This window comes from Mus musculus, chromosome 19, assembly GCF_000001635.26.
Source record: "Mus musculus strain C57BL/6J chromosome 19, GRCm38.p6 C57BL/6J".
Taxonomy (NCBI): domain Eukaryota; kingdom Metazoa; phylum Chordata; class Mammalia; order Rodentia; family Muridae; genus Mus; species Mus musculus.
In genome coordinates, this window is record NC_000085.6 from 39,210,767 (window position 1) to 39,237,488 (window position 26,722).

General features: G+C 39.2%; 1 pseudogene across 1 annotated transcript in view; it reads left to right on the plus strand.

The window, feature by feature from the left end:
- Positions 1–18,487: 18,487 nt before the first annotated feature.
- Cyp2c53-ps (cytochrome P450, family 2, subfamily c, polypeptide 53-ps) overlaps positions 18,488–26,722 on the plus strand; it is a 45,484-nt pseudogene continuing 37,249 nt past the window's right edge. The window contains exon 1 of the transcript NR_033614.2: positions 18,488–18,694. The product of NR_033614.2 is annotated as a cytochrome P450, family 2, subfamily c, polypeptide 53-ps (transcript). The remainder of the gene's footprint in view (positions 18,695–26,722) is intronic.

Here is a 26,722-nt window from a genome sequence, read left to right on the forward strand (position 1 = left end):
CTAAGTTCCAGATGTGCCCATCAAGTCTTCAGGACTCAAATCTGCTCTACCTTAGCAAGATTTCTGGCATAGTTTTACTGTCCCACAGGCTGGGGGTAGTGGAGATGGAATCCAGGTGTGGGAGAATCTCAATCCTGATCCAGCATCCTTCAAGTGGGCAATCTTGAATTCCTATGAATTTGTTGTGTCTATTGTAGGTTTCCTTAGTGAAGAATCTTTGGTGGTGGGTGTTGGGAAGGCTTGGGGGAGGCTGGACAGTAGCAGAGCTAGTATGAAGAATGACAAAAGGAGCCAAGAGAATAGAGGAGAAGGAGCTTGTGGAGGTAACATGGTCTGGGCAGCAGTCACCATACCATGGATGTCCTTCCAGGAGATCACGTTGTTCCCCTGGGCTTGGTGTTTCCTCTGCCTCTTTCTTTGTCCTTGATCTGCCTGTGAGAGGTGAAGTCTTCTTGGTTGGTGGGGTAGTGTCAGACTTTTCTGGCAGGGACTCAGATAGGCTTAGGCTGGTCCTGTGGAAAAACCTAAGTGAAGCCACTTCTAGTTGTAAGGAGAGGGTCTGGTCCCTACCAAATTCCATCCAAAAGATTATACCCTCTTATTAGGGTAGGGGGAGTTAATTTTGGTGTGTGTCAATGGAGGGAGATAGGAGGGTGTTTGTAGGTTTTGTAGATGTTAAATATGTTTAGTGTAGATAGAGATATTATTAGTTGTACATTAGGTGGTTGTCTTTTGTTTTATCAGTTGGACTTTTAGGGTTTGGTGTATTTTTTCTATTATTCCTTGAGTGTTGTTAGGAATCCGTGTATGGTGGACGATTCCCCAGTATGTGTAGAAGGTTTTGAATTGAGAGCCAGTGAAGGCAAGACCATTATCACGTTGGCAAAGGTGGAGATCCTATGGTGAATTAACCTTTTTGAGTTTTCCCTTGTTTGGGCTGTAGCCTATATAAAATATGAGTATGTATCTGTTGTAGCAAAACGATACTTTTGTCTACCAAATTGAGAAACGTGGGTAATATCAATTTGCAATAAGGCATTAGATTTGAGTCCTCAAGGGTTGGTGTCTTTGTTTGTAAAACTATGACGGTAATAAACAATGCACAAGAGAAGCATGTTTTTATTATCCTTTGAATTGAGCCAGGGGGAAGTAGGGGTTTCTGGCATGAAGCCCATTTATGTTTGTGTGTGTGCAAATAGAATTGGTCTGTTTGTTCAATTGAAGTCCACACAGCTTAGTACAACTGACTTCAGGATAGAAGTACCATTTAGGATATAAAACTCAGAGCTCAGAGAATACTATCTGCCAAAATGAAAACAAAACTATAAAAAACAAAAAGCAAAAAAGTCCTTAGTAATCAATGTCCAGTTCTGGGAAAGTCTCTAAATGTACTAACCTTGCATTTTGTCTTCTCCAGTTCTGCTTCTAGCTAATCATTCTTTTTAACTGAAATATGTCAACATAGAATATGAATTTTATGCTTAAAAGCTCATCATGAGAACGGCTCAGGGCTACACTGGAATCCAGAACAACCAATGTACTTACCAGCTGGCTAATAATCTTTCTATTGGATTAAACCTATGTCTGAGAAGTCTTCCTTGGTAGATATACTACAAAAGTAATCTTGTATGGTACATCTTGTTACCTGCTTCCCATATTCTTTCCTATAAAGACAATTACTCTCTATTGTGCTTCTTGATGTTGGGGGGAAGGGTGGTATTGGTAACCCTTTGAAAACCAATGCTTTATGTTGCACCTCATTCTGAACCCATAGGTCAGACCAGTTCTGAGACCAGTTCAGTAAAGGGGAAGGACCAAATTCATGCTACTATTGATTCTTCCCAGTGTGACGTGTAGCTCAAGGTTTTTATCAGCCACCCACATTCTGGTGGGAAATACAACATATTATGACATATGTCGCTAATTATTACATAGGTTCTGTTCCCTGGGCATTGACGACATTAGGATCTCACCAATTTAAGAGCTTTCCAATTTCCTATATTAATTTCAGTATAAATCTCATGCTTTTTAGTCTAGCCTATGTTCAGTAAATGGAACTTTGTTTCTTTGGGATTTTAGGTGAACATGAATCAGGCAATAAACTCTGTTTACCTTACACAAGATAACAGGACAAGATGTCTTTGAGTCACTAAAGGTCTAAAGATTATTAAAATAGAACTTTTCTGACCCCCATGTCAGAAAATGATGATCTAATTATTAACTAGTTTTGAAAGATCATTATGATCAATCTTTTCTGACCTCTATGTAAAAAAAATGGTGATGGAATTATTAACTAAAGTCATGTTTGTTTTGAGTAGGACTGATTAAGATTGATAATGAATCACAGTGCACAGTCTGTAAAGGTTGGTGAATGCAATAGAACTGAATGTCTATATGGAGGACAAAAGGGCAAAATAAGGACTCAAACCCTGGCTCTATTACCTATAGTCTCTGTCTGCCTAGCCAAAGGACAGAATCTCCAAGGCTCAGCTTTCACTCGCCAGTGGGAATAATTTGGGTTTAGACAAAGAAAGTAGAGGGAATCATAAGAAATACTGACGTGAGCCTTTTAAGACAATATATATAGAATTTATATAATATAATTTATGAAATACTATATAACATAGTCTTAAAGTACAATTTTCTGTGCTACGTGAGCATAGTAATATCTGCTTAGTCAATTTACATCTATGAGGCTATTTGTACAAATCAAGCCCTTTCTAGAGTTTTGCCATTATAAGTAGAATAGCACACATTATTCCATTAATATTTGGATTTTTATGATGTCTGTGTCCTCACATTCCATTCGGAGCAGTCTTGTCATTTTACACTATGATTTCTAACCTCCCCAAGCACTGATGATTTACTAAAGCCACAGAAACTGCTCTGTATTTAGCCTTCCTTATTTATTATATAGTATTTTTTATTCTTATCAATTACAGAATTATGACTAGTTTTATGTCAACTTGACCCAATCTGGAGTCATTTAAAAACAGTAAGCCTCAATTGAGAAAATGTCTCCCTAAATCTGGCTGTAGGCATATTCTTTTAAAAAAATATTTATTTATTTATTTATTTAACACTTCATATTTTATACTCACCCCCATCCACCCTTCTACTGCTTTCCCCTCTCGTACCTCCTCCCCAGTTCAGTCTCCATGTGAATGTCCCCATCCCCCATGGCACCTGACCTTTAAATTCCCTGGGGTTTCCAGTCTCTTGAGGGTTTGGTGCTTCATGTGAGTGAACACAGATCCGGCCATCCTCTGCTGTATGTGTTGGTGGCCTCATATCAGCTGGTGTATGCTGCCTGTTTGGGTAGTCCAGTGTTTGAGAGATTTCAGGAGTCCAGATTAATTGAGACTGCTGGTCCTCCTACAGGGTTGCCCTCCTCCTCAGCTTCTTTCAGTCTTTCCCTAATTCAACAACAGGGTCAGCTGCTTCTGTCCATTGGTTGGGTGCAACTATCTGCTTCTGACTCTTTCAGCTGCTTGTTGGGTCTTCTGGATTGCAGTCATGCTAGGCCCCTTTTTTGTGAGTGCTCCATAGCCTCAGTGATAATATCAGACCTTGGGACCTTCCCTTGAGCTGGGTCCTCCTTTGGGCCTGTCACATGACCTTCTTTTCCTCAGGGTCCTTTCCATTTCCATCCCTGAAATTCTTTCAGACAGAAATAATTATTGGTCAGAGTTGTGACTTTGGGATGCATCCCCCCTCCCCCATTTGATGTCCTGTCTTCCTGCTGGAGGTGGACTATATAAGTTCCCTCTCCCTACTGTCGGGCGTTCCATCTAAGGTTCCTCTCTTTAATTCCTGAGAGACTCTCAACTCCTATGTCTCTGGCACATTCTGGAAGGTCCCCCCAAACTCCCAAGGTTGCCTGTTTCCATTCTTTCTGCTGGCCATCAGGGCTTCAGTCCTTTTCCCTCACTCAATACCAGATCAGGCTCCCCTCTACTCCCCTCTCCCCTGCCCCATCCACTTTTCCACCAAGGTCCCTTCCTCCCTCCCCACTTGTGATTGCTTTCTTCTCTCTCCCAAGTGGACTGAAGTATCCTGGCATAGGCACTTCATCTTGGTGACCTTTTTGAGTTTTGTGGACTGTATCTTGGGTATTCTGTAGTTTTTGTTGTTGTTGTTGCTTTTTGTTTGTTTGCTTTTTGTTTTTTGCTAATATCCACTTATTAATTAGTACATACCATGCATGTCCTTTTGTGTCTGAGTTACCACACTCAGGATTATATTTTCTAGTTCCATCCATTTGCCTGAAAAACTCAGGATGTCCTCATTCTTCATAACTGAGTAGAATTCCATTGCGTAAATGAACCACATTTTCTGTATCCATTCTTCTGTCGTGGGACATCTAGGCTGTTTCCAGCTTCTGTCTATCACAAATAAGTCTATGAACATAGTGAAATACATGCCCTTGAGGCATTGTAGGACATCTTTTGAGTAGATTCCCAAGAGTGGTATAACTGGGTCTTCAGGTAGATATATTTCCAGTTTTCTGAGGAACTTCCAGATTGATTTCCAGAGTGGTTGTACCAGTTTGCAATCCCACTAGTAATGGGGGAATGTCCTCTTTCTCCACATCCTCTCGAACATCTATAGTCAATTGAGGTTCTGATCTTAGCTATTCTAGTTGGTGTAAAGTGGAATCTCAGGGTCCTTTTGATTTGCATTTCTCTGATCATAAAGGATTTTGAACATTTATTTTTTTAGAGAATTTTTTATTATATATTTTCTTTGTTTACATTTCGAATGTTATACCCTTTCTTAGTTTCCCATGTGAAAATCTCCTATCCCACCCCCCTACCCCCGCCCGCTCACCAAACCACCCACTCCTACTTCCTGGCCCTTGCATTCCCCTATACAGGGGCATATAATATTCACAGGACCAAGGGCCTCTCCTCCCATTGATGACCGACTAAGGCATCCTATGCTGCATATTCAGCTAGAGCCATGAGTCCCATCATGTGTTTGATTTGTGGTTTAGTCCCAGGGAGCTCTGGGGGTACTGATTAGTTCATATTGTTCCTCATATGGGGCTGCAAAACCCTTTAGCTCCTTGTGTACTTTCTTTAGCTCCTACATTGGGGACCCTGTGCTCCATCCAAAAGATTGCTGTGAGCATCTATTTCTGTATTTGTCAGGCACTGACAGAGCCTCTCAGGAGACAGCTATATCAGGCTCCTTTCAGCAACCCTTTGTTGGCATCCACAATAGTGTCAGATTTTGGTGGTTGTATATGGAATGTTTCCCCAGGTAGGGCAGTCTATGGATGGCCTTTCCTTCAGTCTCTATTCTGAACTTTGTCTCTATAACTCTTTCCATGGGTACTTTGTTCCCCCTTCTTATTTTGTATCTTTTTAATTAGATATTTCCTTCATTTACATATCCAATGCTATCACAAAAGTGCCCCTCCCTACCCACTCCTCCCCTCCAACCCCCACTCCCACTTCTTGGCCCTGGCATTCCCCTATACTGGGGCATATAAAGTTTGCAAGACCAATGGGCCTCTCTTTCCAATGATGACCGACTAGGCCATCTTCTGATACATATGCAGCTAGAGACTTGAGCTCTGGGGGTAAAGGTTAGTTAATATTGTTGTTCCACCTATACAGTTGCAGACCCCTTTAGCTCCTTGGGTACTTTCTCTAGCTCCTCCTTTGGGGGCCCTCGGATCCATCTAATAGCTGACTGTGAGCATCCACTTATGTGTTTGCTAGGGCCTGGGATAGCCTCACAAGAGACAGCTATATCAGGGACCTTTCAGCAAAATCTTGCTAGAGTATGTAATGGTGTCAGCTGATTATGGGATGGATCCCGGGTATGGCAGTCTCTAGATGGTCCATTCTTTCGTCTCAGCTCCAAGCTTTGTCTCTGTAACTCCTTCCATGGTTGTTTGTTCTCAGTTCTAAGAAAGGGCAAAGTGTCCACACTTTGGTCTTCAATCTTGAGTTTCATGTGTTTTGCAAATTGTATATTGTACCTTGGGTCTTTAAGTTTCTGGACTAAAATCCACTTATCAGTGAGTACATGTCATGTGAGTTCTTTTGTGATTGGGTTACCTTTCTCAGGATGATGCCCTTCAGGTCCATCCATTTGCCTAGGAATTTCATAAATTCATTCTTTTTAATAGCTGAATAGTACTCCATGGTGTAAATGTGCCACATTTTCTGTATCCATTCCTCTGTTGAGGGGCATCTGGGTTCTTTCCAGCTTCTGGCTATTATAAATAAGGCTGCTATGAACATAGTGGAGCATGTGTCGTTCTTGCCGGTTGGAACATCTTCTGGATATATGCCCAGGAGAGGTATTGGTGGATCCTCCAGTAGTATTATGTCCAATTTTCTGAGGAACCTCCAGACTGATTTCCAGAGTGGTTGTACAAGCTTGCAATTCCAACAACAATGGAGGAGTGTTCCTCTTTCTCCACATCCTCGCCAGCATCTGCTGTCACCCAAATTTTTGATCTTAGCCATTTTGACTGGTGTGAGGTGGAATCTCAGGGTTGTTTTGATTTGCATTTCCCTGATGATTAAGGATGCTAAGCATTTTTTCAGGTGCTTCTCAACCATTCGGTATTCCTCAGGTGAGAATTCTTTGTTTAGCTCTGGGCCCCATTTTTTAGTGAGGTTATTTTATTTTCTGGACTCCACCTTCTTGAGTTCTTTATATATATTGGATATTAGTCCCCTATCTGATTTAGGATAGGTAAAGATCCTTTCCCAATCTGTTGGTAGCCTTTTTGTCTTATTGATAGTGTCTTTTGCCATACAGAAGCTTTGCAATTTTATAAGGTCCCATTTGTTGATTCTCGATCTTACAGCACAAGCCATGGCTGTTCTATTCAGGAATTTTTCCCCTGTGCCCATATCTTCGAGGCTTTTCCTCATTTTCTCCTCTATAAGTTTCAGTGTCTCGGGTTTTATGTGGAGTTCCTTGATCCACTTAGATTTGACCTTAGTACCAGGAGATAGGAATGGATCAATTCGAATTCTTCTACATGATAACCGACAGTTGTGCCAGCACCATTTGTTGAAAATGCTGTCTTTCTTCCACTGGATGGTTTTAGCTCCCTTGTGGAAGATCAAGTGGCCATAGGTGTGTGGGTTCATTTCTGGGTCTTCAATTCTATTCCATTGGTCTACTTGTCTGTCACTATACCAATACCATGCAAATTTTATCACAATTGCTCTGTAGTAAAGGTTTAGGTCAGGCATGGTGAATCCACCAGAGGTTCTTTTATCCTTGAGAAGCGTTTTTGCTATCCTAGGTTTTTTGTTATTCCAGATGAATTTGCAGATTGCTCTTTCTAATTCGTTGAAGAATTGAGTTGGAATTTTGATGGGGATTGTGTTGAATCTGTAGATTGCTTTTGGCAAGATTGCCATTTTTACTATATTGTTCGCCCCAATCCAAGAGCTTGGGAGATCTTTCCATCTTCTGAGATCTTTAATTTCGTTCTTCAGAGACTTGCAGTTATTATCATACAGATCTTTCACTTCCTTAGTTAGAGTCATGCTAAGGTATTTGATATTATTTGTGACTATTGAGAAGGGTGTTGTTTCCTTAATTTCATTCTCAGCCATTGACTTGTTTGAGTTAATTTTATATCCAGGTACTTCATTGATGCTGTTTATCAGGTTTAGGATAAACATTCTCTGGTTTAGATAAAAAAAATTCTCTGGTGGAATTTTTAGGGTCACTTATTTATACTATCACATCATCTGCAGAAAGTGATATTTTGACTTCTTCCTTTCCAATTTGTATCCCCTTGATCTCCTTTTGTTGTCGAATTGCTCTGGCTAGGACTTCAAGTACAATGTTGAATAGGTAGGGATAAAGTGGGCAGCCTTGTCTAGTCCCTGATTTTTGTGGATTGCTTCCAGGTTCTCACCATTTACTTTGATGTTGGCTACTGGTTTGTTGTAGTTTGCTTTTATCATGTTTAGGTATGGGCCTTGCATTCCTGATCTTTCCAAGACTTTTATCATGAATGGGTGTTGGATTTTGTCAAATGCTTTCTCTGCATCCAACAAGATGATCACGTGGTTTTTGTCTTTGAGTTTGTTCATATAATGGATTACGTTGATGGATTTCTGTATATTGAACCATGCCTGCCTCTCTGGGATGCAACCTACTTGGTCAGGATGGATGATTGTTTTGATGTGTTCTTGTATTCTGTTAGCAAGAACTTTATTGAGTATTTATGCATCAATATTCATAAGAGAAATTGGTCTGAAGTTCTGTATCTTTGTTGGGTCTTTTTGTGGTTTAGGTATCAGAGTAATTGTGGCTTCATAGAATAAGTTGGGTAGAGTACCTTTTGTTTCTTTTGTGGAATAGTTTGTGAAGAACTGGGATTAGATCTTCTGTGAAGGTTTGATAGAACTCTGCACTAAACCCATCTAGTCCTGGGCTTTGTTTTGGTTGGGAGACAATTAATGACTGCTTCTATTTCTTTAGGGGATATAGGACTATTTAGATCATTAATCTGATCTTGATCTAACTTTGATACCTGGTATCTGTCTAGAAACTTGTCCATTTCATCTAGGTTCTCCAGTTTTTTTGAGTATAGCCTTTTGTTGAAGGATATGATGGCGTTTTGGATTTCTTCAGGATCTGTTGTTATGTCTCCCTTTTCAGTTCTGATTTTGTCAATTAGGATGCTTTCCCTGTGCCCTCTAGTGAGTCTGGCTAAGGGTTTATCTATCTTGTTGATTTTCTCAAAGAACCAGCTCCTCCTTTGGTTGATTCTTTGAATAGTTCTTGTTTCCACTTGGTTGATTTCACCCCTGAGTTTGATTATTTCCTGCCATCTACTCCTCTTGGCTGAATTTGCTTTTTTTTGTTCTAGAGCTTTTAGGTGTGTTGTCAAGATGCTAATGAGTGCTCTCTCTAGTTTCTTTTTGGAGGCACTCAGAGCTATGAGTTTTCCTCTTTGAAATACTTTCATTATGTCCCATAAGTTTGGGTATGTTGTGGCTTCATTTTCATTAAACTCCAAAAAGTCCTTAATTTCTTTCTTTATTTCTTCCTTGACTAAGTTATCTTTGAGAAGAGTGTCATTCAGTTTCCACGTGAAAGTTGGCTTTCTATTATTTATTTTGTTATTGAAGATCAGCTTTAGTCCATGGTGATCTGATAGGATGCATGGGACAATTTCAATATTTTTCTATATGTTGAGGCTTTTTTTGTGACCAAGTATGTGGTCAATTTTGGAGAAGGTACCATGAGGTCCTGAGAAGAATGTATATCCTTTTGTTTTAGGATAAAATGTTCTGTAGATATCTGTTAGATCCATTTGTTTCATAAGTCTGTTAGTTTCACTGTGACCCTATTTTGTTTCTGTTTCCATGATCTGTTCATTGATGAAAGTGATGTGTTGAAGTCTCCCACACTTATTGTTTTAGGTGCAATGTGTGCTTTGAGCATTACTAAAGTTTCTTTAATGAATGTGGCTGCCCTTGTATTTGGAGCATAGAAATTCAGAATTGAGAGTTCCTCTTGGAAGATTTTACCTTTGATGAGTATGAAGTGCCCCTCCTTTTCTTTTTTGATGACTTTGGGTTGGAAGTCAATTTTATTCGATATTAGAATGGTTACTCCAGGTTGTTTCTTCAGACCATTTACTTGGAAAATTGTTTTCCAGCCTTTCATTCTGAGGTAGTGTCTATCTTTTTCCCTGAGATGGGTTTCCTGTAAGCAGCAAAATGTTGGGTTCTGTTTGTGTAGCCAGTTTGTTAGTCTATGCCTTTTTATTGGGGAGTTGAGTCCATTGATATTAAGGAAAAGTAATTGTTTCTTCCTATTACTTTTGTTGTTAAAGGTGGCATTCCTTTCTTGTGGCTGTCTTCTTTTAGGTTTGTTGAGGGATTACCTTCTTGCTTTTTCTAGGAGGTGGTTTCCGTCCTTGTATTGGTTTTTTTCTGTTATTATTCTTTGATGTTCTCGATTCATGGAAAGATAATAGGTGAATTTGGTTTTGTCGTGGAATACTTTGGTTTCTCCATCTATGGTAATTGAAAGTTTGGCTGGGTATACTAGCCTGGGCTGGCATTTTTGTTCTCTTTGTGTCTGTATAACATCTGTCCAGGATCTTCTGGCTTTCATAGTCTTTGGTGAAAAATCTTGTGTAATTCTGATTGGCTTGCCTTTATATGTTACTTGACTTTTTCCCCTTACTGCTTTAAATATTCTCTCTTTATTTAGTGCATTTGTTGTTCTGATTATTAAGTGTCAGCAGGAATTTCTTTTCTGGTCCAGTCTATTTGGAATTCTGTAGGCTTCTTGTATGTTCATGGGCATCTCTTTCTTTAGATTTGAGAAGTTTTCTTCTATAATTTTGTTGAAGATATTTGCTGTTCCTTTAAGTTGAAAATCTTCATTCTCATCTACTCCTATTATCCGTAGGTTTGGTCTTCTCATTGTGTCCTGGATTTCCTGGATATTTTGAGTTAGGATCTTTTTGCATTTTCAATTTTTCTTTGATTGTTGTGCCGATGTTCTCTATGGAATCTTCTGCACCTGAGATTCTTCCATCTCTTGTATTCTGTTGCTGATGCTGTCATCTACATTTCCAGATTATTTTCTTGTGTTTCTATCTCCAGCGTTGCTTCACCTTGGGTTTTCTTTATTGTGTCCACTTCCCTTTTTAGGTCTAGTATGGTTTTTTTCATTTATGTCATCTGTTTGGATGTGTTGTCCTGTTTTTCTTTAAGGACTTGTAACTCTTTAGCAGTGTTCTCTTGAATTTCTTTAAGTGTGTTATTAAAGTCCTTCTTGATGTCCTCTACCATGAGATATGCCTTTAAATCCGTGTCTAGCTTTTCATGCGTGTTGAGGTACCCAGAACTGGCTCAATTGTGAGTGCTGGGTTCTGATGATGGTGAGTGGTCTTGGTTTCTGTTAATAAGATTTTTATGTCTGCCTTTCGCCATCTGGTAATTTCTGGAGTCAGTTGTCATATTTGTCTCTGGTTAGATCTTGTTCCTCTCATGATTCTGTTAGCCTCTACCAGCAGACCTGGGAGACTAGATCTCTCCTGAGTTTCAGTGGTTAGAGCACTCTCTGCAGGCAAGCTCTCCTCTTGCAGAGAAGGTGCACAGACATCTGTTGTTTGATCTGCCTCCCTACAGATAATGAAGGCCTTTAACAAGGTCTGTCTCAGAAGCTGTTAGCTTCTGTGGTCCATAATCTCACTTGTGCAGACTAGTCTTGGCAGTATCCGGGAACCAAGATGTCTCTGGCAGATGTTCAGGCAACAGCTTTCTGGGCCGTGCGGACGCCTCTCCTCTGGCAGGGAAGGTGCCTGGATGTCTGGAGCGTGAAACGGGGTCTGCCACAGAAGCTCTGTGGCTCCCGCCTGTTCCAGAAGCTGTTAGTTTCTGTAGTCCACACTCTCACCTCTTCAGACTAGTCTTGGTGGGATCCGGGAAGGATGATGCCTCCCGCGGATGCTCCTGCCCTCCTGTATTTCTTTAAATGAGTTATTAAAGCCCTTCTTGATGTCCTCTACCAGCATCATGAGATATGATTTTAAATCCGAGTCTTTCTTTTTGGGTTTGTTGGTGTATCCAGGACTGGCTGAGGTGCGAGTGCTGAGTTCTGATGATGGTGAGTGGTCTTGGTTTTTGTTAGTAAGATTCTTACATTTGCCTTTTGCCATCTGGTAATCTCTGGAGTTAGTTGTTATAGTTGTCTCTGGTTGGAGCTTGGTACTCCTGTGATTTTGCTAGCCTCTCTCAGCAGACCTGGGAGTCTAGATCTCTCCTGAGTCTCAGTGGTCAGAGTATTCTCTGCAGGCAAACTCTCCTCTTGCAGGGAATGTGCATAGACATCTGGCATTCAGACCTGCCTCCTGGCTGAAGATGAAGGCCCAAAACATGGACCGTCCCAGATGATGTGTTGCCTCTCAGTATTCATGCTTACCTGCACAGACTGGTCTCTGAGTGACAGGGGACACAAGATGGCTTTCTCACCTGCTCTGGTGGTCAGAGCCCTCCCAGGCAGATACCTCTCCTCTGGTGGGGAAGGTGCCAGACTATCTGGACACCAAAATGGGGCCTGTCCCAGTAGCTGTATCACTTCTGCCTGTCCCCGAAGCTGTGTTGCTTCTGTAGACTGCACTCTCACCTGCGCAGATTAGTCTCTGAGGGCTCCGGGACCTAGGAACAATTTTTTAGGTGCTTCTCTGATCTTCGGTATTCCTCAGTTGAGAATCCTTCATTTAGATCTGTACCCCAATTTTAATAGTTTTATTCGGTTTTCTGGAGTCTGACTTCTTGAGTTCTTTGTATACTGGATATTGGCCCTGTATCAGATGTGGGATTGGTAAAGATGTTTTCCTAATCTGTTTGTTGCCTTTTTGTCTTATTGACGGTGTTCTTTGTCTTACAGAGCTTTGCAATTTTATGAGGTTCCATTTGGTGATTCTTGATCTTATAGCACAAGCCATTGCTGTTCTGTTCATGAAAATTTCCTCTTTTCCTATATGTTTGAGGATCTTCCCCACTTTCTCCTGTATAAGTTTCAGTGTCTCTGGTTTTATGTAGAGGTCCTTGATCCACTTAGACTTGAGCTTTGTACAAGGAGAAAAGAATGGATCACTTTGCATTCTTGTACAAGCTAACCACTTGTTGAGCCAGCACCATTTGTTGAAAATGCTGTCTTTTTTCCTACAGGATGGTTTTAGCTCCTTTGTCAAAGATCAAGTGACCATAGGTGAGTGGGTTCATTTATGGGTCTTCAATTCTATTCCACTGATCTACCTGTCTGTTGCTGTACCAGTACCATGCAGGTTTTTTTGTTTTTGTTTTTGTTTTTATCACAATTGCTCTGTACTACAGCTTGAGGTCAGGCATGGTGATTCCCCCAGAGGTTCTTTTATTGTTGAGAATAGTTCTTGCCTTTCTAGGTTTTTTTTTTTTTGTTATTCCAGTTAAATTTGCAAATTGTCCTTTCTAACTGTGAAAAATTGAGTTGGAATTTAGATAGGGATTGCATTGATTCTGCAGATTGCTTTCAGTAAAATGGTCACTTTTCCTATATTAATCCTGCCAATCCACGAGCATGGGAGATCTTTCCATCTTCTGAGATCTTCTATTTCTTTCTTCAGAAACTTGAAGTTCTTAGCATACAGAACTTTTACTTGCTTTATGAGAGTCATACCAAGGCATTTTATATTATTTGTGTCTATTGTAAAGCGTGTTGTTTCCTAATTTCTTCCTCAGTCTGCTGTTCCTTTGTGTAGAGTAAGGCCATTTATTTGTTTGAGTTTATTGTATATCCAGCTACTACACTGAAGTTGTTTATCAGGTTTAGAAGTTCTCTGGTGGAATTTTTGGGGTCACTTATGTATACTTTCATATCCTCTGCAAATAGTGACATTTTGACTTCTTCCTTTCCAATTTGATTTCCTTTCATCTCCTTTTGTTGTCAATTTGCTCTGGCTAGTACTTCAAGTATTAGGGAAGAAGAGAGAGGGTAGCCTTGCCTAGTCCCTGATTTTAGTGGGATTGTTTTAAGTTTCTCTCCATGTAGTTTGATGTTGGCTACACGTTTTCTGTATAATGATTTTTATTATGTTTAAGTGTGGGTCTTGAATTCCTGATCTTTCCAAGACTTTTATCATGAACGAGTGTTGGATTTTGTCAAATGATTTCTCAGCATCTAAATAGATGATCATGTGGTTTTTATCTTTGAGTTTGTTTATATAGTGGATTACATTGATTGATTTCTGTGTATTGAATGATCCCTGCATCCTTGCATTGAAGCCTACTTGATCATGATTGATGATAATTTTGATGTGTTATTGGATTCGGTTTGCAAGAATTTTATTGAGTATTTTTTCATCGATATTCAGAAGTGTAATTGTTCTGAATTTCTCTTTCTTTGTTGAGTCTTTGTGTGGTTTAGGTGTCAGAGTAATTGTGGCTTCATAGAATGAATTGGGCAGAGTATCTTCTGTTTCTATTTTGTGGAATAGTTTGAGAAGAGTTGGAATTAGGTCTTCTTTGAGGTCTGATAGAACTCTGCACTAAACCCATCTGGTCCTGGGCTTTTTTTGGTTGGGAGACTATTGATGATGGGTTCTACTTCTTTCGGGTAAATGGGACTGTTTAGATTGTCAATCTGATCCTGATTTAACTTTGGTACCTGGTATCTGTCTGGAAATTTGTCCATTTCATTCAGGTTTTCCAGTTTTGTTGAGTATAGGCTTTTGTAGTAGGATCTGATAATTTTTTGGTTTTCTCACATTCTGTTGTTATGTCTCCCTTTTCATTTCTGATTTTGTTAATTAGGATACTGTCCCTGTGCCCTCTAGTTAGTCTGGCTAAAGGTTTGTTTATTTTGACGATTTTATCAAAGAACCAGCTCCTGGTTTGGTTGATTCTTTGAATAGTTCTTTTTTTTTTTCCACTTGGTTGATTTTAGCCCTGAGTTTGAATTTTTTCTCCCATCTACTCCTCTTGGGCTAATTTGCTTTTTTTTTTATGGAGCTTTTATGTGTGCTGTTAAGATGCTAGTGTATGCTCTCTCCAGTTTCTTTTCAGAGGCATTCAGAAGTATTTGTTTTCCTCTTAGGACTGCTTTCATAGTGTCCCATAAGTTTGGTTATATTGTGGCTTCATTTTCATTAAAGTCTAAAAAGTCTTTAATTCCTTTTTTCATTTCTTCCTTGACCAAGTTATCACTGAGTAGAGTGTTCATCTTCCTTGTATATGGGGGCTTTCTATTACTTATATTGTTATTGAAGATCAGCCTTAGTCTATGGTGATGTGATAGGGTGCATAGGGTTATGTCAATATTTTTGTATCTGTTGAGGCCTGATTTTTTACTTATTATATGGTCAGTTTTGGAGAAGGTACCATGAGTTGCTTAGAAGAAGATATATCCTTTTGTTTTAGGATAAAATGTTTTGTAGATATGTGTTAAATCCAGGTGTTTCATAACTTTTGTTAGTTTCACTGTGTCTTTGTTTAGTTTCTGTTTCCATGATCTGTCCATTGATGAGATTGGGGTGTTGAAGTCTCCTACTCTTATTTTGTGTGGTGCAATATGTGCTTTGAACTTTAGTAAAGTTTCTTTAATGAATGTGGATACCCTTGCGATTTGGAGCATCAACGTTCCGAATTGACTGTTCATCTTGGTATATTTTACCTTTGATGAGTATGAAGTGTCTCTCCTTGTCTTTTTTGATAACTTTAGGTTGTTAGTTGATTTCATTCGATATTAGAATGGCTACTCCATCTTGTTTCTTTGGACCATTTAATTGAAAAATTGTTTTCCAGATTTTTACTCTGAGGTAGTGTCTTTGTCCCTCAGGTAGGTTTCCTGTGTGAGCAAAATGTTGGGTCTTGTTTACGTAGCCAGTCTGTTAGTCTATGTCTTTTTATTGGGAATTGAGTCCATTGATATTAAGAGAAATTAAGGAAAAGTAATTGTTGCTTTCTGTTATTTCTTGTTATTAGAGTTGCGATTCTGTTTTTGTGGCTATCTTTCTCTAGGTTTTTTTGAAAGATTACTTTCTTGCCTTTTTTATGGCATAGTTTCCCTCTTTGTTTTGGACTTTTCTCTTTACTCTTTTGATGAGCTGCATTTATGGAAAGATACTGTGTAAATTTGGTTTTGTCATGTAATACTTTGGTTTCTTCAGCTATGGTAATTTAGAGTTTCTCTAGGTATAGTAGCCTGGTCTGGCATTTGTGTTCTCTTAGGGTCTGTATGTCACCTGTCTAGGATCTACTGGCTTTCACAGACTTTAGTGAGAAGTCTGGTGTAATTCTCATAGGTCTGCCTTTATATTTTACTTGACCTTTTTCTCTTACTGCTTTTAATATTCTATCTTTGTTCAGTTAATTTTGTGTTTTGATTATTATGTGGCGGGAAGAATTCCTTTTCTGGGCCAGTAAATCTTGTGTTCTGCAGGCTTCTTATATGTTCATGGGCATCTCTTTCTTTAGGTTTGGGAAGTTTTCTTCTATAATTTTGTTGAAGATATTTACTGGCTCTTTAAGTTGAAAATCTTTATTCTCTTTGTTACTTATTTTCTTTGTTACTGCATTTTCTTTGATTATTGTGTCCATGTTTTCAATGGAATCTTCTGCACCTGAGATTCTTTCTTCTATCTCTTATATTCTGTTGGTGATGTTCACATCTCTGGTTCCTGATTTCTTTCCTAGGATTTCTATTTCCAGAGTTGTCTCCTTTTGGGTTTTCTTTATTGTTTCTACTTTCATTTTCAGATCTTGGATGGTTTTGTTCAATTCCATCACCTGTTTGGTTGTGTTTTCCTGTAATTCTTTAAAGGATTTTTGTGTTTCCTCTTTAAGGACTTCTACCTGTTTAGCAGTGTTTTCCTGTAATTCTTTAATGGAGTTTTGTGCTTCCTCTTTTAGGACTTCTACCTCTTTTGCAGTGTTCTCTGTATTTCTTTAAGTGAGTTACTAATGTCCTTCTTAAGATCCTCTACCAGCATCATGAGATATGAGTTTAAATCCCAATGTTGCTTTTTGGGTGTGTTGAGGTATCCAGGACTTGCTGTGGTGGGAGTACTGTGTTCCTATGATGCTGAGTGGTCTTGGTTTCTGTTAGTAAGATTCTTGCATTTTCCTTTCACCCTGTGGTAATCTGTGCTGTTAGATGTTCTAGCTGTCTGTGGCTGGTACTTGTTCCTTCTTTGATTATGCTAGCCTCTTTCAGCATTCCTGGAACATTGGCTCTCTCCTGGCAAGACCATTGCACAGAGGGCTGCCAAGCAGCCACACCTCCTGGCTGCAGATATTGGCCCATAGGACCCTGTTCCAGCTGCTCTGCGCTTCTGTGGCCTGTGCACTCCTGAGTGGGCTGAACATTTCTTTAGGTGCTTCTCAGCCATTCAAGATTCCTCAGTTGTGAATTCTCAGTTTAGTTCTATACTCCATTTTTTTGATTGGGTTGTTTGGAGTTTTTGGCTATTACCTTTTTGAATTTTTTAATATTTTGTATATTAGTCCTCTATCAGATGTGGGGTTAGTGAAGATTTTGCCCAATCTGTAAGTTGTCCAATCTTCTTATTAACTATGTTCTTTGCCTTACAGAAGCTTTCCAGTTTCATGAGGTCCCTATCCTTAATTAGTGATTCATTGAAGAGAGACCACCAGCTCATGACTGCTGGGGCCTTCAGTGGGATGGTGGTCCTAGGATTTAGGAAAAAGCAGGATGAGCAAGCCATGGGAAACAAACCAGTAAGTAGCACCTCTCCATGACCCCTGCATCAGTTCCTGCTTCCTGAACTCTGTCCTGCTTGAGTTTCTTTTTTTAACTTCTTCCAATAATGAACAATGTGGAATTGTAAACCAATTAAAGCTTTTCTTCACCAATTGGCTTTTGGTCATGCTATTTCATCAAAACAATAGTAACTCTAATTTAGACAAGAATAAAAAAATACAAAACACCTTTTCTGCGAAGACAATACAGTCAAGGACTCACAGTTCCTCAAACACTTTATGCTCAGTTATGTGATTTCTCTGTGGTCAGTTATACTGAGATAGATTCACTTCTAGAGTAATATGAGGAGGGCAATTCCAATCCTTTTCTTATGTAGTCATGTAGCTGTTAGCTTGATGTTTTTGTGGAACTCCTAACAGTGAAAGTGTCTCTTTTGCTTGATCTTGATAATCTTTTCCTTCCTACTGTGTTGTTTTATCGAGCCTCAATATGAGGGCTCTTGTCTTACTGTATCTTGATTTGCCCAGTTTGACTGTCATCTCTTGGAGGCCTGTACTTTGTTGAACAGAAATCAGAAGGAGAAGTAAACCTGGGGTGTGAGCAAGGAGAGATGGGAAGAACAGGGAGGATTGGATGGAGGAGTGCCCTGGATATACAGTATCAGACAAAAATCTATTTTAAATAAAAATCTTGTAATAAAACCACGATGAATTACTTCGGCAACAAGAAAATCTCATTGAATTTATATTTTCTTTGTATGAACTGTTTGATACTTACAGATATTCTGTTAGTCTTTTTACTGTTAGAATAAATAACGATAGTCTTGATTTTCCATAACGTGTTACAGGACAGGATAATATATAATCTCTTATTCAAGATGTCTGATTAACACTAAACACACTTTATTTACTTAGTTATATTTGTCAGAGTCTATTAAATACTTATAAAGCTACATTTTTTGCGAATGCATATGTAAATGTTTAAGGTAACAAATGTTTTAAATGTACAGTAAAGTATACAGTTAAATATATAGTTACACCTGGACATGGTTGCTCATGTATAGACTCCTAAACTTGGGAAGATAAAGCAGATGAGTAGATAGTTTGAGCTACATCATGAGACATTTAATCATGAAGAACAGCTTATTTTTGTCATTATCACTAGGATAAAGTCCATGTAAAAGACAGATTAAAGAGTAGCAGTTAGCTGATTAGTCAATTATGCTGTAATATTGATTCTGCAGCCACAAGATAAAAGCTCTGTGCTTTCTGATCATAGCTGTGAAACTAAGAGGATCTCAATGGATCTGATCTCATTCCTGATGCTCACTCTCTTCTGTCTTATTCTCCTCTCACTCTGGAGTCAGAGCTCTGGGAGAGGGAAGCTCCCTCCTGGCCCCACTCCTGTTCCGATATTGTCAGTTTACTCCAGCTAGATGTGAAGAACATCACCCAATCCTCAACCAATGTAAATATGTGTAAGTATCCCTTATGCTCTTCTAGCACCCTGCAAAGAAAGATAAATATAAAATTTATTTTAAAGTTGTTTTCATATTGTGCTGTTGGACAGCTTCAGCAGGGTTCTTCGTTCTTGCCAGTTCTTCTTGAGGCAGCAGAGGTGGAAGAGTGTTGGTGGAGGGTAAAACTTGGTCTTATGAGATATTTAGGGTTGCTGTATAATAAAAGGTTTACTTATCTAAGTTGAAGTTACCTTGCTACTGTAGCTGATTTACTTATCTACACCCAAGTTATTATGCTTCTGTAGCTGACTTGCCTTCTGTGATCTTCTGAGGCCAGAAACTGCAGTTTCTGGCCTTTAGCACCTCTTCCTCAAACAGCAAAGTATTAAGTAAATAGCCTTTGCACTATCTCAGTAGGAATTGCACAGCTCTAACTTACAGTTTGTCAGTCAGAACTCACAGGAAGAAAAAGGGGTACTTAGAAAAGTGATTGCAGGACTTAATAATAAGTTGTAAAAAGTTTCCTATGAAACCTATCTAAGGGAAAAAGTGGAAAGGTGCTAATTGGAGAAAGGGAAAAATAGTTCTTCTCATCTCTTTGACCTCAGTACTTATACATCTTTCAAGATGCTTGATCACATGCAACAAAGTTTATCACAAGTTCACACAAAAATATCAAATCATAGATTGAAATAGAAGTTTACAATAGAGAATGTTTACATGCATATCCATTAGGAGTAATTATCTGGCTAAACATCCACCACCTGTCTTAGCTCCATGGGTTCACTGAGGGTTTAAAGCCATAACTAAGTTATTAGTGAAGTTTTTTTTTCTATATTTTTTTATTACATATTTTCCTCAATTACATTTCCAATGCTCTCCCAAAAGTCCCCCATACCCCCCCCCCCACTTCCCTACCCACCCATTCCTATTTTTTGGCCCTGGCGTTCCCCTGTACTGGGGCATATAAAGTTTGTGTGTCCAATGGGCCTCTCTTTCCAGTGATGGCCGACTAGGCCATCTTTTGATACATATGCAGCTAGAGTCAAGAGCACCAGGGTACTGGTTAGTTCATAATGTTGTTCCACCTATAGGATTGCAGATCCCTTTAGCTCCTTGGGTACTTTCTCTAGCTCCTCCATTGGGAGGTCTGTGATCCATCCAATAGCTGACTGTGAGCATCCACTTCTGTGTTTGATAGGCCCCGGCATAGTCTCTCAAGAGACAGCTATATCTGGGTCCTTTCAGCAAAATCTTGCTAGTGTATGCAATGGTGTCAGCGTTTGGAAGCTGATTATAAGGTGGATCCCTGGATATGACAGTCTTTTTTTTCCATTTTTTTATTAGGTATTTAGCTCATTTACATTTCCAATGCTATATCAAAAGTCCCCCATACCCACTCACCGCCACTCCCCTACCCACCCACTCCCCCTTTTTGGCCCTGGCGTTCCCCTGTACTGGGGCATATAAAGTTTGCGTGTCCAATGGGCCTCTCTTTCCAGTGATGGCCGACTAGGCCATCTTTTGATACATATGCAGCTAGAGTCAAGAGTTCTGGGGTACTGGTTAGTTCATAATGTTGTTCCACCTATAGGGTTGCAGATCCCTTTAGCTCCTTGGGTACTTTCTCTAGCTCCTCCATTGAGGGCCCTGTGATCCAATCCATTAGCTGACTGTGAGCATCCACTTCTGTGTTTGATAGGCCCCGGCATAGTCTCAGAAGTGAGCTATATCAGGGTCCTTTCAGCAAAATCTTGCTAGTGTATGCAATGGTGTCAGCGTTTGGAAGCTGATTATGGGGTGGATCCCTGGATATGAGAGTCTTTAGATGGTCCATTCTTTCGTCACAGCTCCAAACTTTGTCTCTGTAACTCCTTCCATGGGTGTTTTGTTCCCAATTCTAAGAAGGGGCACAGTGTCCACACTTTGGTCTTCATTCTTCTTGAGTTTCATGCGTTTAGCAAATTGTATCTTATAACTTGGATATCCTAAGTTTTTGGCTAATATCCACGTATCAGTGAGTACATATTGTGTGAGTTCCTTTGTGATTGTGTTACCTCACTCATGATGATGCCCTCCAGGTCCAACCATTTGCCTAGGAATTTCATAAATTCATTCTTTTTAATAGCTGAGTAGTACTCCATTGTGTAAATGTACCACATTTTCTGTATCCATTCCTCTGTTGAGGGGCATCTGGGTTCTTTCCAGCTTCTGGCTATTATAAATAAGGCTGCTATGAACATAGTGGAGCATGTGTCCTTCTTACTGGTTGGGACATCTTCTGGATATATGCTCAGGAGAGGTATTGGTGGATCCTCCGGTAGTACTATGTCCAATTTTCTAAGGAACCACCAGACTGATTTCCAGAGTGGATGTACAAGCCTGCAATCCCACCAAAAATGGAGGAGTGTTCCTCTTTCTCCACATCCTCGCCAGCATCTGCTGTCACCTGAATTTTTGATCTTAGCCATTCTGACTGGTGTGAGGTGGAACCTCAGGGTTGTTTTGATTGCATTTCCCTGATGATTAAGGATGTTGAACATTCTTTTCAGGTGCTTCTCTGCCATTTGGTATTCCTCAGGTAAGAATTCTTTGTTCAGTTCTGGGCCCCATTTTTTAATGGGGTTATTTGATTTTCTGAAGTCCACCTTCTTGAGTTCTTTATATATGTTGGTTATTAGTCCCCTATCTGATTTAGGATAGGAAAAGATTCTTTCCCAATCTGTTGGTGCACTTTTTGTCTTATTGAGGGTGTCTTTTGCCTTGCAGAAGCTTTGCAGTTTCATGATCTTCTTGATCTTACTGTGCAAGCCATTGCTGTTCTATTCAGGAATTTTTCCCCTGTGCCCATATCTTCAAGGCTTTTCCCCACTTTCTCCTCTATAAGTTTCAGTGTCTCTGGTTTTATGTGAAGTTCCTTGATCCACTTAGATTTGACCTTAGTATCAGGAGATAGGAATGGATCAATTCACATTCTTCTACATGATAACAACCAGTTGTGCCAGCACCAGTTGTCGAAATGCTGTCTTTCTTCCACTGGATGGTTTTAGCTCCCTTGTGGAAGATCAAGTGACCATAGGTGTGTGGGTTCATTTCTGGGTCTTCAATTCTATTCCATTTTGACTTGTCTGTCAGTATACCAGTACCATGCTGTTTTTATCACAATTGCTCTGTAGTAAAGCTTTAGGTCCGGCATGGTGAATCCACCAGAGGTTCTTTTATCCTTAGAAGAGTTTTTGCTATCCTAGGTTTTTTGTTATTCCAGATGAATTTGCAAATTGCTCTTTCTAATTCGTTGAAGAATTGAGTTGGAATTTTGATGGGGATTGCATTGAATCTGTAGATTGGTTTTGGCAAGATAGCCATTATTACAATGTTAATCCTGCCGATCCATGAGCATGGGAGATCTCTCCATCTTCTGAGATCTTCTTTAATTTCTTTCTTCAGAGACTTGAAGTTTTTATCATATAGATCTTTCACTTCCTTAGTTAGAGTCATGCTAAGATATTTTATATTATTTGTGATTATTGAGAAGGGTGTTGTTTCCTTAATTTCTTTCTCAGCCTGTTTATTCTTGGTGTAGAGAAAGGCCATTGACTTGTTTGAGTTAATTTTATATCCACCTACTTCACTGAAGCTGTTTATCAGGTTTAGGAGTTCTCTGGTGGAATTTTTAAGGTCACTTATATATACTATCATATCATCTGCAAAAAGTGATATTTTAACTTCATCTTTTCCAATTTGTGTCCCCTTGATCTCCTTTTGTTGTCTAATTGCTCTGGCTAGGACTTCAAATGCAATGTTGAATAGGTATGGAGAGAGTGGAGAGCCTTGTCTAGTCCCTGATTTTAGTGGGATTGCTTCAAGCTTCTCACCATTTACTTTGATGTTGGCTACTGGTTTGCTGTAGATTGCTTTTATTATGGTTAGGTATGGGCCTTGAATTCCTGATCTTTCCAAGACTTTTATCATGAATGGGTATTGGATCTTGTCGAATGCTTTTTCTGCATCTAACGAGATGATCATGTTGTTTTTGTCTTTGAGTTTGTTTATATAATGGATTATGTTGATGGATTTCCGTATATTAAACCATCCCTGCATCCCTGGAATGAAACCTATTTGGTCAGGATGGATGATTGCTTTAATGTGTTCTTGGATTCTGTTAGGGAGAATTTTATTGAGTATTTTTGCATCGATATTCATAAGGGAAATTGGTCTGAAGTTCTCTATCTTTGTTGGATCTTTCTGTGGTTCAGGTATGAGAGTAACTGTGGCTTCATAGAATGAGTTGGGTAGAGTTCGTTCTACTTCTATTTTGTGGAATAGTTTGTGCAGAACTGGAATTAGATCTTCTTTGAAATTCTGGTAGAACTCTGTACTAAACCCATCTGGTCCTGGCCTTTTTTTTTTTTTTTTTTTTTGGCTGGGAGACTATTAATGACTGCTTCTATTTCTTTGGGGGATATGGGACGGTTTAGATCATTAACTTGTTCCTGACTTAATTTTGGTACCTGGTATCTGTCTAGAAATTTGTCTATGTTGTTCAGGTTTTCCAGTTTTGTTGAGTATAGCCTTTTCCAGAAGGATCTGATGGTGTTTTGGATTTCTTCAGGATCTGTTGCTATGTCTCCCTTTTCAATTCTGATTTTGTTAATTAGGATGCTGTCCCTGTGCCTTCTAGTGAGCCTAGCTAAGGGTTTATCTATCTTGTTGATTTTCTCAAAGAACCAACTCCTCCTTTGGTCAATTCTTTGAATAGTTCTTCTTGTTTCTACTTGGTTGATTTCATACCTGAGTTTGATTATTTACTGCTGTCTACTCCTCTTCAGTGTATTTGCTTCCTTTTTTTCTAGAGCTTTTAGATGTTGTGTCAGGCAGCTAGTGTGTGCTCTCTCCAGTTTCTTTTTGGAGGCACTCAGAGCTGAGTTTCCGTCTTAGAAATGCTTTCATTGTGTCCCATAGGTTTGGGTATGTTGTGGCTTCATTTTCATTAAACTCTAAAAAGTCTTTAATTTCTTTCTTTATTCTTTCCTTGATCAAGGTATCATTGAGAAGTGTGTTGTTCAGTTTCCACGTGAATGTTGGCTTTCCATTATTTATATTGTTATTGAAGATCAGCCTTAGTCCATGGTGGTCTGATAGGATGCATGGGACAATTTCAATATTTTTGTATCTGTTGAGGCCTGTTTTGTGACCAATTATATGGTCAATTTTGGAGAGGGTCCCGTGAGGTGCTGAGAAGAAGGTATATCCTTTTGTTTTAGGATAAAACGTTCTATAGATATCTGATAAGTCCATTTGTTTCATGACTTCTGTTAGTTTCACTGTGTCCCTGTTTAGTTTCTGTTTCCATGATATGTCCATTGATGAAAGTGGTATGTTGAAGTCTCCCACTATTATTGTTTGAGGTGCAATGTGTGCTTTGAGCTTTACTAAAGTGTCTTTAATGAATGTGTCTGCCCTTGCATTTGGAGCATAGATATTTAGAATTGAGAGTTCCTCTTGGAAGAGTTTAACTTTGATGAGTATGAAGTGTCCTGCCATGTCTTTTTTGATAACTTTGAGTTGGAAGTCGGTTTTATTCGATATTAGAATGGCTACTCCAGCTTGTTTCTTCAGACCATTTGCTTGGAAAATTGTTTTCCAGCCTTTCACTCTGAGGTAGTGTCTGTCTTTTTCCCTGAGATGGGTTTCCTGTAAGTAGCATAATGTTGGGTCCTGTTTGTGTAGCCAGTCTGTTAGTCAATGTCTTTTTATTGGGGAATTGCGTCCATTGATATTAAGAAATATTAATGAAAAGTAATTGTTGCTTCCTTTTATTTTTGTTGTAAGATTTGGCATTCTGTTCTTGTGGCTGTCTTCTTTTTGATTTATTGAGGGATTACTCTCTTGCTTTTTCTAGGGTGTGATTTCTGTCCTTGTATTGTTTTGTTTTGTTTTGTTTTTTCTTTCTATTATTATCCTTTGAAGGGCTGGATTCGTGGAAAGTTAATGTGTGAATTTGGTTTTGTCATGGAATACTTTGGTTTCTCCATCTATGGTAATTGAGAGTTTGGCCGGGTATAGTAGCCTAGGCTGGCATTTGTGTTCTCTTAGTGTCTGTATAACATCTGTCTAGGCTCTTCTGGCTTTCATAGTCTCTGGTGAAAAGTCTGGTGTAATTCTGATAGGCCTGCCTTTATATGTTACTTGACCTTTCTCCCTTACTGCTTTTAATATTCTATCTTTTTTTAGTGCATTTGTTGTTCTGATTATTATGTGTCGGGAGGCATTTCTTTTCTGGTCCAGTCTATTTGGAGTTCTGTCACTTCTTGTATGTTCATGAGCATCTCTTTCTTTAGGTTTGGGAAGTTTTCTTCTAAAATGTTGTTGAAGATATTTGCTGGCCCTTTAAGTTGAAAATCTTTATTCTCATCAATTCCTATTATCCGTAGGTTTGGTCTTCTCATTGTGTCCTGTATTTTTTGGATGTTTTGAGTTAGGATCCTTTTGCATTTTGTATTTTCTTTGATTGTTGTGCCGATGTTCTCTATGGAATCTTCTGCACCTGAGATTGTCTCTTCTATCTCTTGTATTCTGTTGCTGATGCTCGCATCTATGGTTCCAGATTTCTTTCCTAGGGTTTCTATCTCCAGCATTGCCTCACTTTGGATTTTCTTTATTGTGTCTACTTCCCTTTTTAGGTCTAGTATAGTTTTGTTCATTTCCATCACCTGTTTGGATGTGTTTTCCTGTTTTTCTTTGAGGATTTGTAACTCTTTAGCAGTGTTCTCCTGTATTTCTTTAAGTGAGTTATTAAAGTCCTTTTTGATGTACTCTACCATCATCATGAGATATGCTTTTAAATCCGGGTGTAGCTTTTCAGTTGTGTTGGGGTGCCCAGGAGTAGGTGGGGTGGGTGTGCTGAGTTCTGATGATGGTGAGTAGTCTTGATTTCTGTTAGTAGGATTCTTGCATTTGCCTTTTGCCATCTGGTAATCTCTGGGGCCTGTGCAGAATATACTCGGCGGGGTCTGGAACCAAGATGTCTGCTGCTGATGCTCAGGCAAATCTTTCCCGGGCGGGTTGGATCCCTAACATCTGGCTGGGAAAGTGGCCAGCTGTCTGGCACCTGAAAAGGGGGCTACCTTAGAAGCTCTGTGGCTCCCCCTTGTCCCAGAAGCTTTTAGCTCATGTATTCTGTACTCTCACCTGTGCAGAATACACTCAACGGGGTCTCAGAACCAAGATGTCTACTGCCGATGCTCAGGCAAAGCGCTCCCTCTCCGCTCGGACCCCTTTCCTCTGTCCAGGAAGGTGGCCGGATGTCTGGGGCCTGTAAAGAATACCGTGAAGTTTTATACAAATAAAATCAGTCAATATTTTATCTTCTGTTCTAGCACCTATAATAAATGGTTAGTTCCCTTTTTATGACCTTTGGTTAATTGTTTTACAACCTCTTGGAATGTGCTCTGAGTAGGAGAAAGTCTGGTTAGTATCTAAGTGCAATTAACTGGAAATACTAGGGAAATTGGCAGAGTTCTCATTGCAATTTTGACTATCAGAAAAGTACCTAATAGTAGTCTCACTATAAAAGAGCCTAATAATCACTGATATAATTTTAGGAATGCTATAGGATCACCATTAAGACTTAAGTCATCTATTTGTCTATGTAGCATCACTGCTAGACAGTACATCTTCATAGATATGGAGACAGTTGCTCCAAAGTGGTGGGCTAACACATAGGTATTGTTATGCATATTTAATAGTAACAGGAAAAGCATATTAATAGCAGGAATCTTTCCTAAACTAAATTCTCTTATTGCCTTGCCCAATAAGAATGAATCTGTTGTAGATTATATAATAATCTGAAGCAGACCATCTCAGGAAGATAACCTGCTCATTATTAGCTTGCCCCATTATGGCTCTTGACAATATTGAGGTTATAATTACATAATTATTATTTTGAGATTATAATATATTCATCCTTCCCTCTTCTCTCTCCAAACCCTCTCATATAGTCCCTCTGGTTCTTTTTTAAAAATGTATGGCCTATTATTTATTAAT